This window comes from Camelus ferus, chromosome 21, assembly GCF_009834535.1.
Source record: "Camelus ferus isolate YT-003-E chromosome 21, BCGSAC_Cfer_1.0, whole genome shotgun sequence".
NCBI classification, from domain to species: domain Eukaryota; kingdom Metazoa; phylum Chordata; class Mammalia; order Artiodactyla; family Camelidae; genus Camelus; species Camelus ferus.
The window spans coordinates 3336484-3352391 of record NC_045716.1 but is presented as its reverse complement, the minus strand read 5'-3'; the positions used below and the strand labels follow the sequence as shown (position 1 = coordinate 3352391).

The 15908-nt window shown below is 45.5% G+C and overlaps 1 non-coding gene across 1 annotated transcript; it reads right to left on the bottom strand.

The window, feature by feature from the left end:
- Window positions 1-251: 251 nt before the first annotated feature.
- On the bottom strand, window positions 252-382 carry LOC116658865. The gene has a single exon (XR_004314155.1). It is a non-coding gene; the product is annotated as a U6atac minor spliceosomal RNA (small nuclear RNA).
- Window positions 383-15908: the final 15526 nt, after the last annotated feature.

The following is a 15908-nucleotide window of genomic DNA, read 5'->3' as shown; positions in this document are numbered from 1 at the left end:
TGTCAGAGAGTGTCATAGCCTAGGAATGGGCTATTCAGATTTCTCTGTGTGAGTGTGTGTGTGTGTGTGTGTGTGTGTGTGTGTGTGTGTGTGTGTGTCTAGTGGACAGACATATCTTCTGGGCCAGGGGCTGAGTAAGTGATGGAGAGCCTCTTGTTGGCATCTTACTGACCCTGGGACAATAAGCACAGAATATTATTCTTCCTTTTTCCTGTATTTTTTTTCATTAAAAAAATTGAAGTATAACTGATTAAAAACGATGGTTAGATACCACGAAGTGGGTGGCAATGCCTTAACTGTATGCGTGTTGTCAGGCCCGAGGGCCTCCTCCGTCCTTGTGGGAGGTGGGGGAGTGTTAGCCTTCTCTCCTTTCATACAACACCAGAATATCATTCTTGAGAGAATTCTGTGGCAGATCAGCAGAGAAAGTGTGCAACACAGGCAGTTTGGCACTTCCAGAATATGATCTCAGTGACTTTTCATTTGGCATTAAGGCCTTTTAGGATTTCATCCAAACTTCTCTCTCATGTTTCTCCAACTGGAATCTTTTCCCTGGTACTTGACTAAGCCTTACTAACTTCCACCTCCTTGCCTTTGCATGTAAGATTCCCTTTGGCTAAATCCTATCCAAGAACAGCTCAAACCTCACCTCCTCCACGAAGCCTTCCTGATTTCCTCCAGCCTATAGGGATCTTTCTCTCCTCCTGAGACTTCTTCAGAGGTTTTAAAGTTGCTTTCACTATTTGGTTAAACCATAGCTTTTCTAAAGAGAGCTATTTCAGAGATGCCACCACAATAGGCAGGCACAGAGTGGGTGTCTGACCAATATCTGGTGAGTGGAAATGTATGCAATTCTAAAGATCAAGTAATCAGTGTTTAAAAGAGAAGAAGGAAGAAAAGTGAGGCAGGTGGAAGTGTGTGTGATAAATGATTAATGAGCCCCCTAAGAGATTGCTTTAGGAACAAGACAGAGCCGCACAACCACTGGGAAGCAGATGTGAAACTGGTGCTTAGGAGAAGGGAGGCTGCCCTTAATTAATGAGTAGATGGAAAAAGAAAAGACAGAGGTGAGAGAGGCTGAGATGGGGAGCAGGCTGAGAAAGCTTAGTGTGAAGATACTGAGTGATGCTGGCAATGTGGAAATGTTACATTTAGCCATGAATAATAGATGGCAGCTCTAGCGGAAAATGCAGGGCTGGTTCTTTAGGAAAGGAAGAATGGGGTCTGTAAAATGATAAAGAAGTTAACCGTGGATAGCTGTATTAGAAGATACAATGTCAGTTTGTTTACTACTCTGTCTGTTGTCCGTGCCCATGAATGCGTTTGCACTGGAGAGTGCTGGAGCTCTCAACAGCCCGAGGTGCTGTTTACGTGTTCCACGTGCTCTCATGCTGAAGTGTGGGGTATCAGTGAAACACAGGCTGTGGGGATAGGCAGCCTGGGTTTAAATCTTGGCTCGATTACTTACCATTTATAGTCCCTTAGGAATGTGACCGAACCTCCCTGTGCGTCTGTTTTTCTCATCTGCAAAATAGGGTTGTTAATAGTACCTTCCTTACAGTGCTGTGTGAATTAAATGAGGTGTGATGTACGTAAAGCATTCAGGAGCATCTAGCATGTCCTAGGAGCCAATATAGTGTTGGGATTACCATCGGTTGTCAGTGTCTTCAGGGCTTTGAGGATGGTCTTGACGGAAGAGCTAGTGTTCTTTTCTGACAGAGGCAGTGACAAGTCGTGGGCCAATGTGTACTTCTCTGGACTCCAAGGCCTGGAAAGCCCTGATAAAAACTGGGAAAAATGTTTGCAAGGTTAACAAGTGAATACCAGAAACCTCTTCCTGGATTTGTGAGTTGGAGGGCCTGGGGCTGGCTGTGTGACTGTCAGTCACCATGTGTCACTGGCGGGATGGGTGCCTGCACATGGGGGCAGGAGGAAAGGTAGAGAGTGGCAGCTGGTCTCCAGACAGGACCCTCAAGGGATGCCATCAGGGCTTGATGCGGTGGATTCTCTGGGCCCAAGACAGTTGTGTCTCAGGGGACTGCAGATCCCTGACCAGCCCAGGGTGTGGCGGGTGTTTGGTGGAGGAGTGGGGAGAGCGGTCGGGCCTCCTCTGCGGTTTTATGTCAGACCTTGTTCACAGTGGGCCTTGTCTTCCCACCACTTATGTGATTTCAGGAAGCCACTTAACCCCTCTGAACCTTGGAACACGGGAGGAATAAATAAGATAGTGCATACAGAGAGTCTGGTGCACGGTGAGACTGAAAATTGTTCATTCCCTTTTCCTTGGTTTCATCATCTGTAAAATGTAAATAGTAAAGAAAAAAAATCTTGTGAGGCTTTTGTAATAATTACAGATAACAGTTGTTCATTATTCAACAAAATTTTTTTTAATGTTGACTACATGTCAGGCACCGCCTTAAGGGCTCAGGGCAGACCAGCGAATAAAATAGCAAAGATACTTGCCCTTTTGCAGTTTAAGTTTTAGCAAGGGAACATAGTCAGTGAACATAAATGCATAAAGTTTCTAGTGTGGTAAAAGATGTTAAGTGCTGTGGAAGAAGAGAAAAACACCAGTAGGATAAGGAAGCCTGCGAATGCTGGGGTGGGGGGCAGTGTGCCTATGACGTCAGATGGCCAAGACAGGCCTCGTGGACAAGGTGGTATTTGAGCAAAGACTTAAAGAAGATGAGGAACTTAGTCATGATGGTATTTAGGGGAAGAGCATTCCCTGCAGAGGAAACAACAGTGCACGTGCTGTGGGGGTGTGCCAGCCATGTCCCAGGACCGGTGCGGAGGCCATTGTGGTGGAACAGAGTGAAGGGGAGAGAGGGCGTGAAGTCAGGGAGTAACAGGTACACGAGGCTGCATCGGGCTTTGCTGGCCATCGGGAGGGCTTTGGTTTTTACTCTAAGTGAAATGAGGACATACTGCAGGATGCTGAGCAGAGAGGAATGAGGTGAGCTGCCTATTTAAGAGAATCACACTGCATACTGGCTATTGTGTCCAAAATTGACTGCAGAGAGGCACTGGTGGAGAGAAGGAGAGCACTTAGAAGGCTCCAGCTATGTCCAGGTGAGAGAGAATGGTGGCTTGAACCAAGATGGTAGCAGTGCTTGGTGAGAAGCAGCAACTGGATCTTATATTCCGGAAGACAGAGTCAATAGGATTCACTGATGATTGGATGTGAAGAATAGGAGAAAGATAGGAGTCAAAGACAGTCTGAGTAAGCAGGAGGATGGAACTGCCATCAATTCAGAAGAATGTGGAACAAGTTTGCATGGGAAAGATTTAAGAGTTCACATTTGATCACGTTGAATTTGAGCCATGTAGCAATATGGAGCTCCCTGGAGACCCTGACCAGAGCCATGAGAAATGTTTGATTAAAGATGGTGTAAGAAAGGGTGGGCGGAGAGGAACTGAGACAATCAACATAGACAGCTCTTTTGAAGAGTTTGCTGCAGAGGGGAGCAAGGAAATAGGGTAACAGCTGGTGAAGGAAGTGTTTTCACTAAGATGAAAGAAATAACACTATGTGTGTCTGTGGATGGGACTTGTCTGACAGAGAGTGAAAACTGATGATATGGAAGAGAGAATTAATTACTGGAGCATTGTCCTTGAGTAGGAGAGAGAGACAAGAGCTTGGGTCAAGGAGTGGTGGACATTAGATCAAGGCAGGTTGGGTTCATCGAATAATCAGGAAGACAAACTATGTGATAAGTGGGCAGATGTCGTTGTGGGATTTTGTGGAGTTGTCTTCTGATCATTCTCTTTTCCTCCGTGAAGTGGGAAGCCAGGTCATCACGTGGGCTGGTTAGATGGTATACATTTTTAAAAACTGTGGCTTTGATACCTGTGATGACTTTGACGGTGGAGGGTAACTGTGGCTGCAGTTAAGTCACCTTCCTCACAATTCCTTTTGCCTTTAGTCAAAAGGTAGAACTCAGGTTCTAACAACTTGTTCATATAGTGGAGCAGCTGCAAAGTCAAGGTACTTCTTTGTGAATTAACAACAAAACGAAGATGCATTTAACCCAAAATAAACAGTTTATGCTAAAGCAGGCAAAATCTCCTACCAAGTTCATATATAGACAAGAGGTAGCCAGTTTCAAGAAAAAAAATTTACAGGAGAGACAGCTTAATATGGAGGAAATTCTTTCCATTAACTTTCTTCTTCTGGGAATTGGGAGAAGACTGGGGTCCATTTCAGGAGTAGGACATATCTCGTCAGCCTGAAGGTACCTGATTGGGAAATCTCTGTAGTCAACCTAGCGAATGACTGGCTGAGGTTTTAGGGTAGTTCAGAGCCCTGAAGATAGTCAGGCTTTCTGTCCCGGGTGAGGGGATTATAGAGCTGACGGAACAGACCACTGCTCGGTGCGGGGACCTGCTGGAGTTCTCAGCATGTCTCTGAAGAAGCAGGGCCTCCCAAGCTCCCAGCGGGCCTTATATTACCTGCTCCCCTCCCCTTATTGGATCTCACTGGAACAGACAGTGGTTAGTGCCCTGCCCTGGACCACTCAGCAGCCCCACCTCCGGCCAGGCCAGGTGACTTGGTCTCCCCTTGAGCCTGCTAGGAAGGCTCTAGGATGAGGGAGGGCAGAAAGAGAAGCTTCTGAATGGGCCACACGGGTGGTGCTCAGACTCCAGCTTCAGGACCCAGCACCCCTCCTGCTGCCTTCTCCTCGTCCTCCCTTTCCCCAGCCTGGCTCCTTGGCCCCGGGAGCTCCAGGTGCAGGCCTGAATGTGAGGTCGCACTTGCTTCTCTTGTCCTGCAGGCGGTTCCCATGGGCACTGTCCTGGTTCTCAAAAAGCCCTCGTCCCATTGGCTGGGGCAGAAAGTAGCCTTGGAGATCCTGGATGCTCTCCTAGCAACCATGCCAGAGCTGGTGGCCACCTCATTTTTGCAGAGACAGATGCTTCTGTAAGAGGAACAAATCAATTAGCCAGCCCGATGCTAATGCCCCAATGTCGCCTATCAAGCTGGTACTTGGCTCAGAGAAGCTGCGTCTTCCTCCCATCCCTGCTCTGGCACTCAGTTTTCCATCGTTGCATCAACCTCCGGCTTCTGGAGGACCCCACGGGCCACAGGATTCCTGCAGTGGGCTGGCTTTCGACCTCTGTCTATTCTGAGGTCACTTGTAAAATGAAACTGCTGCTCTCTCAACATCTGTGAAGACCGCAGGCTCTGCCCAGATGCTTCGGCTGAGGGGAGTGCAACTTAATTCTCATGTCTCATGCTGCCTTCGGAGTGTGAGGAACAGCTCTTCTTTTCCTCCCCATTTCCTGAAAAACAGGAAAAAGGTGTGCTAAAACTTTAGGTTAGATCATAACAGTAACACTTTCCTCCAAAGCTTTACAGCTTAGAAGGTGCTTACTCACTCTTCATCTTGTTTAATCCTCTTAAGTCCTTTGGCGGCAAGCGTATTATCTCCATTCTACAGATGAGAAAACTGAGGCCCAGAGGGGTCACTGACTTGCTGACATTAAGTGGGTCAATGACAAAGCCAGGGATAGAGGAAGGAGAAGGAGGACCAGAAAGGGCGATTCAAGGCAAAGGTAAACTCCGGAGGAAACCCTCCGGGCAGCACGAGCCGGGCAGTGCGGAGGGTGCTTCCTCTCCACGGGTGTTGCTGAAAGAGCCTGGGGTTCCTGGAGCATCAGCATCTCACCCAGCCTGGGGCACCTTTCACTGTGGTGACTTTCCATTCTGTCTCATTTTCAGGAAAGATGTCTTAGCAGCTGGACCGCTGGACCTACTCGAGTATCATTATCTAGCGTCCAGGGGCTTTCATTTCGTTAGGTACAACCAAGCACCTCTTTGAAATCCGTGGCCGCATCCCTACAAATCAGCCTTTCAGCTTGATCAAAGCGCTAAAAGCAACAGAGGGCCAATGAGAGACAGAAGTCCCTTCCTCCCTTCCAGGTGGTCCTGCTGTGCAGAATGTCACTTCAGAAATTCTTTCTACACCAAGAGGACGTAAATGTTAGGAGACTCCCCTGCAGATTCTAGGTGAACCATGATCCTTTGGTGAGCCCCCTCACCCCGCTCCCCAAATCCCTTAAAGATTTGCCCTCGTGCTGTGACCTTTCTGCCCTTCTTCTGAAGTTGTGGGAGCTGACTTTTCCAGAAATAACCTGAATCAAAAAGTCATGGCTTGCAGGAAAGTTACAATTAGCTTTTCACTGGGAAGAGAGCTCAAGGAGATTTCTTTTTAAAGGAAAAAAGGTGGAAAAAGAAAAAGGAAGCAAGTGAAAAATCCTGTGGTCTTCTGAGTCAGTTGAGAAAACACTGAATTATTTTTGTGGAGAGCTCTTCTAACAGAAGACACACTGATTCCTGGCTTCTCTTCATTGTTTTTATTGCTGGTTACATCCTCTTTTTCTTGGTTGTCAGCATCAGGTAGAGGTGAATGAATTACTCTTTCTCAGGGTTCATTGATTTCTGTGTTGACACACATCGATTTCGGCTCAGAGTAAGAAAGAAAGATCATCCTAATAGAGCTGTCTCAACTTGGAAGAGTTGCCTTGGGGGCAGTGAGATCCTTGTCAATAGAGGTGTTCAAACATAAGCGGAGTGACTGTGCAGGGAACATTTAGAGCTGACTCAGGCAATGACTTGGAGGACGGCTTGGGCGATCCTTAATGTCCTCTGTCTCATGTGTAGCATTCACCACATTAGGTAGTGCCTGCATGTCTCTCAGGACAATGTTTCCCACGTGGTATTATGCTAGAGGAATCTCACTGATGAGGAATTTACCATTAAAAACAGGAACCATGTAAAGCAACAGTCAGATACCACTACATGCCTATTAGAATAGCCAAAACCCAGAACACCGGCAACACCAAACGCTGGTGAAGATGTGGGGCCACAGGAGCTCTCAGTCATTGCTAGTGGCAATACAGAATTGGTGCAGCCATTTTGGAAGACAGCTTGGCAGTTTCTTGCAGAACTAAACATATTATTACTATATGACCCAACAGTCATGCTCAGTGGTATTTACCCGAAGGAGCTGAAGACTTATGTCCATGTAAAGACTGGCACACAGAAGTTTCTAGCAGCTTTATTCATAATTGCCAAAACTTGGAAGCAAGATGACCTACAGTAGGTGAATGGTTAAACTGGTACATCAGACAATGGAAAATTATTCAGTGTTAAAAAGAAAGGAGCTTTCAAGCCATGAAAAGAAATGGAGGAACCTTAAATGCATGTTACCAAGTGAAAGAAGCCAATTTGAAAAAGGCTGCATACAATATGATTCCAACTATTTGGCATTCTGGCAAAGGCAAAACTATGGCGACATTAAAAGAGTCTGTGGTTACCAGGGGTCAGAGGGGCAGGGAGGGATGAACGGGGCAGGAGGATTTCTAAGGCAGTGAGAACATTCTGTATGGTGCTCAATGGTGGCTGCGTATCATTATACATTTGTTCCAACTTACACAATCTAGGACAACTAGAGTAAACTCGAATGTAACTCTAGACTTTGGGTGATAATGAAGTGTCAGTGTAGTAACAAATGTACCGCTGTGGTGGGGGATGCTGACAATCCGGGAGGCTATGCTTGTGTAGGAGTGGGAGGTACATGGGAACTCTCTGTGCCTTCATCTCAATTTTGCTTTGCACCTAAAACTGCTCTAAAAATTAAAGTCTTAAAAAAAAAAAACTGAAGAAAAAGGTAAAAATAGAATTAGCACATCAACTCATGATTTTAATGGATATCATTGCCTAGTATGAAGCTAAGGCAGTCAGTGCCATGGTAACCCACGTTACGGTTGCACAGATTACAGGTGGGGTCCTAAGACATGACCTTGAACATTTAGAACCTTCATTGCTGAAGTTTAGCCCTAACTATTCCAAAGGATGAATAGTACGGATGATTCAGATAAATAATATGAAATGGTAGTTAACAGTATTTCTATGCTTTATCTCAGTGGTCTTTTCAGTGGTACATTGTGAAGCAGATTGGAATTTGCCTAGCCACAAAACTCAGAAATATATATATATTATATATAATAATATATATATATAGTTTCCATTATTTTCAGAACCCTGTTTGGTTTCTGAGTCCCCAGCCACTGAATGGAAAACAACTTGATCTTTTCAAATTCATGTTTTTCCTTGGTTCTACTCAGAGATTTTCCAGTTAACTCATGATGTATCATTCTTTTGATTAAATATTACAGTTTACTAATAGTCTGTCTCCTGCCCCTTCTCTCCTGGAGCTTATATGGCCTGACATTGGGGTGGGGTATCTGGCGGTGACTGGAGGGTGTCACTGACCCCCGGCAAGTAGCTGTTGGTGTCACTACATCAGCTGCTGGAGCCTCTGTGTGCCCTGCTGCCAGGACTTTAATGTCCTGTCTCTTCCTTGCCCAAACCTCATGGCCCCTTCGGGACAGTGGCAAGATGCCCCCACTCCTCTCTGTGGGTAAGAGTGTGTGGTGAAGACAGGACATCTTCAGAGATTCTCCTGCACCACTCAGAGGGCACAGGAGCTTTAGGGGGGGCCATGGTGGTCTCAGGCCCTGACCTCTGTCTCTCCTCAGTCCTGCCCTGCCCCCACTTTTCCAGCAGGAGGCATGTTGACATCCTGCTGCTCAAGGCACTTCACATGACCATCTCTACACAGGGTTCCAGAGATGAGGCAGGCAGGCTCATTGTATTATGCTATAATGGCTTCCAACAATTATAATCTCTCAGTCTCTTTCCCTGCTCCCTGTAGTCTCTTCTCAGCAACAGCCGAGTATGATTGTGTCATGACTCTGCCATGCCCTCCAGTGGCCTCCCATTTGACTCAGAGCAAAAGGCAGATGCCCCCCCACTGTGGGCCCTCCACATCACCTCTCTGATCTCTTGCCACTCCTGTTCCAGCCCCACTGGTCTCCTTCCTGCTCCTGGAATGCGCCAGGCACGCTCCCTCATTGGGGCCTTCGCACTGCCTTTTCTGTCTTCCTGGCGACCTGAACTGCTCCCTCCTTATTTCCCTTCAAGTTTGCTTAAATGTCACCTTCTCAATCAGGGCTACCCAGACCAGGCTATTTATACTGTCACCCATCCCACTCTCTCACCACCACCCCCAACACCCTGTGGCTGACTCTTGCCTCATGTACAATCCTCAGCTTAAAGAAGTATCTCGTCCTCCAAGCAGCCTCCCTGACTCCCCGGCGCCTTCTGTGGATTCCCTAGGCTTTTATCCCCCCCATCTGAGCACTTATCTCAGTGTCATGTCAGAATCTGTTTACTGGTCTGTTTTCAGTCCTGATGCCTAGCCCAGTGCTTGGCTTGGCCTCTGATAGGTGTTCGTTATAATGTGTGGAAGAAATAAATGATTGGATGAATGTGTGAATGACTCCGTTCATTAAAAAAGAAAAAAAAAAGATTGTTGACATTAGCTAGAAGGCTTGTAAAGCCTTCAGTATGGGGCCTGGCTCAAAATGAGGCAATTTATATTTATAATTTACATGCTAAGGGAGGGCTTCTTGCCACAGAACTTCCATATTGTGTATAATTCAACTCGTCCCAGTGCAAATGGCACTGATTTTTATAGAGGAGACATCAGACTGAAATGTTTGGAAAATGTGTGTTGGATGGAAGGGGTTGTCCTCCGTTTCTACCGCATCAAGTTTTCCTTACACAGGACGAGCAGAGGCCCCTCTTCTAGTCTCAGCTCCCGTGATCACCACCTGGCTGGCAAGCAGCCTAGCTGCCCTGAACTGGCACCTGAGAATGCGCTAATGTAGTTAAGTGATTTTCAGTTTACCTCTAAGGGCCTGGGGCTGGGAGAACTTAAGTTTAAGGTGGAAAAACGAGGTAGAAGAAAGGCAGGATGGGCCATCTTGGAGCATGTGTGTGATGCCTACATGATTCAGCCTTTCTGGTTGCTTCCCAATCTCAGATAGTTATATATTTTCCAATATAGGTAACTATATGGGACATTTCTTATATATAATTTTGCAAATCAGAAAAGAAAAAAAATCTTTTTTTTTTTTAGGCCAGTTTTAATTTTTAGATGAAAGAGTAAGGTTACCATACATGAAGAAGTTTTTTGGGGGAAGATTATGGTGAAGACAGTCAAGAATTTGGCAACAGTCAGAGTATAAGGACCCTGGCAGCTGGAGGGTTGGGGGTACAAGGTGGCAAGAGAGAGCCCAGGGACCAGGAAAGGAGGTGGGAAGAGCTGGAGGCTCGTTTTTTGCCTTGTTTCATCCCAGAGCAGAGTTACTGCTTGATTTTTGTCAGGTGAGGAGAAGACCACAAGGCATGACTCCCTCCCTCTTTTTCACCCCTCTGGGGAGTCCCAAAAGTCTGCTCTGTGATGGTGCTGCATCTAAACAAGGGGTGCTTGTTTAGAAAGTGCCCCTGCCCTGGGCTCTGCTGCTTCGGCACTGTGCTGGGTGAAGACATCGAGCCAGACCTGGGGGAGGGGCCGGCTAGAATCCGGCACAAACGTGCAGGAACTTATTACTCATTACACACACGTGTACATGCTGGCCCTGAAACATGCAGATGGTCTTGGATCCAAGGGACAGGACCATTTGAGGGCCCACACACTTTCAAAGCACAGCTTTCCAGAGAGAGGCTGGGTGAGGAATTAGATATTGAATTCCAGGTTCAGTGTTTACTAACGATGTGACCTTGGGTGAATTTCCATTTTTAAATGAGAATAGTAATAATACTTATCTTATGGGGGGGTTAATAAACATGAATTTATGGCCATGAATAAGTGTTCAGTAAGTGAAAGTTCTTGTAATGACAACATTATTGTTGTTGTATTATTGCCATTCTCAGAGCCCAGTGCAACGCAGGACATTTGGAGTCAGACGTGAGTTAGAAGCTGTACACTTAAAGACTGTGTGACTCTAACCTTGGGGTATTACTTAACCCTTTGAAGTCTCAGTTTTCTCATTTGTAAAACCTAGTTAATAATAACAGTTGCTTCATAAAATTTTTTTCAAGAATCTAAATGAAAGCTTGAAGGCTCTATTGTATGAATGGCCCTTAATTACAGTATCCAGCATTTAAAAAAAATTCAATGAATATTAACCATTGTATTTATTGATAATGATAATGAGGATGGTGGTGGTGTCTGCTAAGACCACCACATCTTTTTATACTATATTTCATTGCAACAAGTCCTTTTCCATATAATTCAATTATAATGTTCCCTTCTCCACCTGAAACTTACTGCTTGCTCAATTGAATTCAACTTTATTCAGTTAAGTTGAGTCATTTCCCCACCCTAGAATCCCACTCTCAAGAATTTTATGCAAGATTGAAGTCCCAGTGTCTATGTGTAAAAGAAGAACTACAACCAAAAAACATACAGAGATGTGTGAGGTGACTTCCCCCGTGCCGTGACCAAAATAAGTCCATGGTCTTGTAGGCTTGTAGGGTAGTTAAGTCTTGTCATTGTGCCGGTGGGTATGGGGGCTTCTGCAGTTAGTATGCTTTGGGATGCAAGTGACAGAAAATCTAACTCAAATGAATGGGCTTCAGCTACCAGGAGCCATATTGTCTCATACTGCTGGTGGTCTAGAGGTGGGATGGCTCCCAGGCAGACAGACTCTGGTGACTCCATTCTTGTGGGCTGCCTCCTCCACGTGGCGGCTTCGTCCTCTGGATGACAGTGAGGTGGTGGCAGCAGCTCCGTGGTCCACATCTGTGCAAGGCACTGTCCAGGGGCAGTTCCTTTAAAAGCCTTCCTTAAAGGCTGGGAGAATTTTCCCCACAACCCCAGTAAGCTTTACCTCTTACTTCATTGGCCCTGAATGGGTCATGTGCCTGTCCCTTAACTAATCTCTGGCAAAGGGTTAGGTTACCTGAACTTGCTCTAGTCAAGCTAGAACCCGCCCTGGTGCTGGAGCCCACTGCCCGGACTAGATAGAGACTGCATGAGGGCAGGGCATGGAAGCATCTGGAAGACGTAACTGTAATGCCTACTCCACTTTTTCTTTTCAACTTGTTGTCGATGTGCAGGCACTTTTCAGTTTGGCTGTAATTGTTGGTCTAATCTCACAAGTGTCATAGTGCACATCTCCAGGGGACACCAGTCTGAGTTGCACACCTGGAATTGCCAACACTGTGCACCGTGTGTACGTACTGAGTGTAAAATATTCAGGTCATATTATCCCTGGAAATGCAAATTTTGTTCCCAATGAATTCTTTGGCTTAAAAAACAGGTTAATTATAATACCATTATTGGTAATTATGTAGTAGAATACACCATAAATGACCAGAAAGAAAAAGTGTAAATGAGCAGTCAGAGAGCACAGAGATGAAGGTGGGATGAAGGAAAGAGTCTAAAGGCTCTCAGAGACCAAAATAGCTTGGAAGATGTAGGTATGTCCTTCCATTTCCATCAGTGCCTGAGTATCCAGCTTGTAAGCTGTGACTTTCCCACCTGCTGGGAGGCTTCTCTGTAACTTCCCACGTATCTGATCACAGTGAGAGGGTAGATGGACAAAGGCTGGGTTGTGAGACCTGTCTGACATCTGGACCTGACCCACAGGAGGGGCCAGCACTGGTAGACAGATGGGATGGAGCTTAGCATCTGGAAGAGATGGTCACCACCGCAGGGGTGCACAGCTGGCCAAAATGCAAGGCCCTTGAGGGCTGTGGGCTTGTCCCTTTTCCTGGGGCCACCTGGTGGAGGCCTCGAATGCCAGGGTCGTGGCTCTGCACTGGATTCACTAGGTGGAGATTCAGACCAGCTCTCCCAGTGCAAACCACGCTCCATGCTCAGAGTGCAGAGTGAGGGGCTGCTCCAGGGCCAGTGCCTCTGAAAGCCTGCACTGGGATCGGGATCCTGCTCAGAGATGAGATACCGTTTGGCAGCACACTTGGTGCCGTCTCCCACCCATCACTTGACTGCAGCAGTAACTCACTCCTCTTTCAAAGACAGCTTCCGGGGAAATCAGTTCAAGTCATCTTGGTCTGCGTGGGGAAGGAGGGATGTTATCAGGCACTAGTTGGAGATCCCTGGTGTTCCTGGCATTGACACTTGAGAAGTATTTGATGGAAACAAAGCTATCGGAGGAGTTTTTGCAGCACTGGGGATTCAGTTTTCTGAGCTTGATGCTGCAGTGGTTTGAAAGGATGCCTTTCAGAGAATATATGCAGTCTCCTGAAGTTAGTCTGCCAGCCCTTCTCTGTCCCAGGCCAGACAACTCTGTTTCTGCAAGTCCAGGTGGTGATGATGGTTGTTTTCTTTCCAGCTGTCACCAATCCTGACTCCTTCGAGAGACTGTCCAAAGAACAGTATTCTGTCCTCAGATTTCTACTTGCCCTAAGGTCTTTGGAAAAATTACACATTCCTTTTTAGCTTTGCCTGTCTGTCTGTTCAAGTCTGGGTGCTTTAGGGAAGTAGAAAGAGTAACAGAAGTAACAAATTCTGGAAAATCTCCAAATGCTCAAGGAATTTCAGGATACTCTTGTAGAAGTAACCTTTGGTCTATATTAAAAAGCAGTTGCGTTTAAAAAAAGTGTCTAGTCTGGGCCTAACTGCTTGAGTTTCTTTCTGGATTCTGTTGTGGTACCATAAAGAGTTTCCAGTGCCTTTATCACTCCCCAACATGTAGCAGGTGCTCCATAAATGTTTGTTGAATGACTCTATGGTGATTTCTGGCAGAGTGGTGTATTAAGTAAGTCTCTCCTCCCTTATGAAAGAGTCTTCCTTCCCTTCTCTAAGTCAGGCAGGTCCTGTGGAGATTGTCAGAAGCTTCTTAAAGCAGAATCATAAAGGTGAATATTTAAGCAGATTGGAAAATTTCAAGCAACAGCCCCTTAACACCACTCCTACCCAGTCAAATGTAGTTGTAAAGATTTCTGCAGAAGCCAGCTCTTGAAGAGGACAAATTTACCACAATAGCAAGATTATGGCATGGGAAATTGCACATTGCCTTCCTTTTCCTCTGCCTCCCTTCCCTCCTCGTTCCCCTCCCTTCATTCCCTCCTTTTATAAATGGTTATTGAATGCTTACAGGGCGGGGTGCTAGGGATGTGGTGCTGAATACGGCTGCTGTGGTCTCTGCCTGCTTGGAGCTTGAAGGCCAGTGTGTGTGTGAAGGGGCTGTCATTCCTCTAAGGACTGTCCAGCTGGATGTGTCTGTGGGGTGAGCCTACTGCGTAATTGGCGAGGACCCACCTACACTTTGCATTGTTGAGGTCTTGTTTTCCAAGTCATCAAGATCCTTTGGTGAATTGACTGTCACAACATGTAGGGTTTCCCCTTTTTCTTTTACATAAAATATGTCTGTTTATCTCTCTCTGTGCACGTTGTGATGTGGCTAATTTTCAGCAATTGATTACCACCCCACTGGACTGGCTGATGTTCCATGTATTTGATGGATTTGTGAGTGTCTGCATTTTGATTCACTTTTGTGGTTATACCCCAGTCCCAACAGTGGTAGTGTGATGCAGATTATGAGTGTTGGTTTTCTCCTCTTTTTCTTTGGCTCCCAGCTAGACTGCATTTCTGCTCTCCTTCGGTTAAGGTCGGGCAGGAGACTGAGTTCTAATGGAAGAGGTGGGGAAGTGATATGTATCATTCCCACATCTGGCCTTTAGACCTTTTGCAAGATCCCCCAAGTGCCTTGTCTTTTTCTTTGTCCCCAGGCTGGAGAGAAGACATCTAGCAGAGGACTTGGAGGCTCTAGGCTCAGGTGTTAACTGCCTGTTTTTGTAAATGAGGTTTTATTGAAACAGCGCCATTCATTTATCTGTGTATTGTCTATGGCTGCTTTTATACTACAAAGGCAGAGTTGAGCAGTTGCTACTGAGACTTCTGCCCTGCCAAGCCTAAAATATTTTCTTTTCAGCCCTTTAAGAAAAAAAAAAAAGCCATCCTTAGGAGATGACAGAGCACTGCATGAAAGAATCTGGGTCCCTGAATGACTGTGTGGAGCAGAGTCTCTCTTTCCCATCTTCTGGGCCAACTTGCATTATTGCTGCGACATGAGAGAAATAAATCTTTCTGTTTTGCGGTTGTTTACTGGCATTGTTTACTCTAACAAAATATGTCATTCACATGATAAAAATGATGGCTAACACTGACTGGGCATTTTTACACGTACTGTTCTACATGTTTCTGTATTCAGTTCTCAAAACAACCTTATGAGGTATCCACTCTTAATGACATTTTAAGGATGAGGAAATGAAGGACTATGTCATGTGCCCAGAGATACATCTGGTGAGAGGGGAGCTGGCTTCAGCTGCTGGCTCCTAACCTCTGTTTTGTCCTCCGTATTTACTTAATGCACATCTCCAAGTTCTTTCCCAGATGCTGTCTTATTTGATTCTCACCACACACTTCTGTAAGACAGCTTTTATTATCCATTCTAATATATTATATGATTACATAATATGCACTTATCATTATATATTGTATAATGTAATGTAAATTATAGAGTAATTATTATCATCATTGTTCAGGAGAGGAAACTGACCTGGAGAAGAGAAATGACCTGCCAAAGCTTGCTTGACTAAGAATTGCCAGAACTGTATCCCGAGCCCTGAGCTGCTGCTTTTTTTTTTTTTTAATTGAAGTATAGTCAGTTACAATGTATCAATTTCTAGTGTACAGCATAATGTTTCAGTCATACTTATACACAGATATATTCACTTTCATATTCTTTTTAATTAAAGGTTACTATAAGATATTGAATATAGTTCCCTGTGCTATGCAGAAGAAATTTGCCTTTTATCTATTTTTATATATAGTAGTTATTATTTACAAATCTCGGACTCCTAGTTAATCCTTTCCTACCCCCTTTCCCCCAGTAACCATAAGATTGTTTACTATGTCTGTGAGCCCTTTTGTTTTGTAGATGAGTTCATTAGTCTTTTTTTTTTGTCCCCAAGCCCTGAGCTTCTGACACCGGATCAAAGCTTTTTTGCCTCCTCTACCCCGACA